Consider the following 2965-nt stretch of genomic DNA (forward strand, 5'->3'; position numbering starts at 1 on the left):
GAAGCCTTTAAGGAATGATGAAGATGATCTTAATAAAATTGCACCATTTAGAGGAACCATGTTGATTATAGATAGGCAAAAGATGGAAGTGGGGGGAATAATTGCACATGACACCTCCTACTTTAGCAAAAAACTAAAGGCATGAGTACTTTGTCAGCTAGAAAGTGAGAGTTGAAGAGGATAAGAGTTTGAAAATAAAAGAGGTATTATAATATGAAGAAAATATATAATAATTCAATAAGTAAAAGCTTAGATCACTTTAACATGTGTTGGTTAGATGTTTCCAATATGAAAATAAGATTAAAAGGGGAGAATATAATACGTCCACCTATGGATAGTAGTAATAACGTTGTTGAGATGGGCATGGAGGGTTGTCAAAGGTTGTAATGCTATACATTTATTTCCTAATCAAATGGATGGAATGGTGAACCATTCCATGTTTTCTTTCTATGGATTGGTATACCTTGGGTACATGAGCGAGATGTGTGGACCCAAGGGATGAATCATCCCATAGCTAATTGTGTTTCCCTTAGACAAGTTGAGAAGAAATTAGATGCACATAACATCTTGGGTCACATTTGGGTAGAGTGAGGATTGCATGGGCATAGTTATACATATGGACAAAACAAATTAATTGACTTGGGAAACCTTGGAATGACATAGGTAGACCTAGCATGGCTTAAAATGACTCAACAAATGGTTGGTAGACAAGTTACTAAAGTGAAGCCAAATGATGGATGATACATGGGTCCAGATTAGAATGAAGGGCTTGCAAGTGCATTTAAAACTTCATACAAAAAGGAAGGCACCTCAACGTGGTAAGATATAAGTAGAAAAAGGAAATAATTCATTCAAGGAGTTTTGAAATTGTGCCAAGTTTAGGGTTGGGCATAATGGAACAAATTGTATTGCCAATGTGACAAAGATAAGGAGCGAGGACCTATAGGAAGTATGTTTGTAGTTCCTTGAGGGGTTGGATTGACAATTCCTATAGGTTTTTTACATTATGTAATTTTAGTTTGTAAATGCGCCATAGGTAGTTGGTTATGCTCCTGATCTATTGCACATTGCAACATACTTCATATAATAAAGTTGAAATACCTTGGGTGTCACCTATATTTATGTATTATGGATGCTTTATGACTATTGGATATTATCCTTCCTTGTATTTCATACGTTGGATAAGTTATAATATTATCTAAGTACTATTGGGATGTTTTAAGGTTTTGGTTAGATATATATGCCTCTTGTTAGACAAACTGTGTTGTGTTAGACTTCGTTGTTCATCTAACTTGTTGCAGCTTAAAGCATTTTTATAAGTGGAATTTAAGTGAAGTGGCATAGTCTAGTTGTATTAGGCTTAGTTTGGTCAAAATAATATGACCACATGGCCAGAGATGACAAAAAGAAAAAAATTGGGCAGGAGTCTTAAATCCATGAAATTATTTTTCTCAAGGAACAATATACATGAAGTCTCATCAATAGTAATGTAAATGCACCATGACTTTATATCACCCTTATTCATAATCTCTGACTACATCATTTTAATATAAATAAAAGAGAAACTTATTAAAAGAAAAAACAAAAGTAGAGTGATATGTTTTATCTCCCAAACTTAAAATCTATACAATGCTATTATGTTAAATGATATATCTACAATTAGATAATGTCTTTAAATTTATAATATAACTATTTAAGATTTTAGTGGTAAATAAAAATCACATCATGAAAAGGAAATGCCAATATGTAAATAATGTGGAAACATTTAGATGTAGATGTTTGAAACCAAGAGGAAATTTTTTGGAGGTATGGCGATAAAATTACTAAAGCATTACTGACATCCTCAAGAAAATCATAACATCAATATTTTAAATGGATATTAGATAATTTATTTATATTAAGAAACATTTAAACATCCCATGATATGGATATTAATCTAACATAACATGATATTAAGTGTGAAGTGGCATTTCTTCACCGCTATTCATGTTCACAAGGAAATTGCTTTTCAATCCAATAGAAGGAAGGGATTTTTCCTTCTTAACAAAAGTTGCTTATCTTAAGCAAATAGTTGGAATATAGTCATGCCTTGGAAGATTATCTATTGAGTAGGCATTATCCCTATACTTAGCACTTTCTTTTTTTGAAGAGGTTTGATTACATAGTTCAATTTCTTCTTCAAATTAACCACTTCAAGAGGGTGAAAAAGGAAAATTTTTACTTCCTTGTTCCTTTAAGTTTGTTGGTCAAATAAATCTACCTCTCCCATTTGGATTTAAAGTTATCTCAACCTTGAACTTTTATTGTGGGCACATGAAATATATTTATGTACTACATCTGTAGTTACCATATGCTCTCCATATTCTTACCATTAGTTATCCAATATAATCCTAATTTGTCAAATCAGTAGACTCTATCCTTTATCAATTAATCTTCTTAAATGGATGAACATCATATGGATTTTAAATTATTTACTACTTTTTTTAAAGGTTTTTTTGTTGTTTTATTTATAAAACTTAAGGATCATAAAATGATTTTGTAAGAGTGACCATGCTTTTGGCAAAAGTTGAAATGATTTTGTAAGAGTGACCATGGTTTTGGCAAAAGTTAGTTTATTCATAAAATTACGACTTCAAGATTTTAATCCTCTTATTGTAACTATCTCACTAACCATTCTAATATGGGCATGCTCCTTTAATGTACCCATACACATGTGGATTTTATCAATATAAGAAAGAAGTGAAAACATATGGGTGGATTTCTTAAGTTATACTTAATTCAGGCTTAAAATGATATTTATTCTTATGCATAAATTTGTGGTGATACGAACCTTAGTCTTAGTTTACCATACAAGATAGTTCTAGAGGAAGATAATTTTCTATGGATTTAAGACTTGAATTATGAAAACATTTTTTTTCAATATACGACATGCGAGCATAAAAGTATTTTATGATTCTAATAGCCT

This window comes from Pinus tabuliformis, chromosome J (assembly GCF_031772625.1).
Source record: "Pinus tabuliformis cultivar Carrire ecotype Pingquan chromosome J, CPIR1, whole genome shotgun sequence".
Taxonomy (NCBI): domain Eukaryota; kingdom Viridiplantae; phylum Streptophyta; class Pinopsida; order Pinales; family Pinaceae; genus Pinus; species Pinus tabuliformis.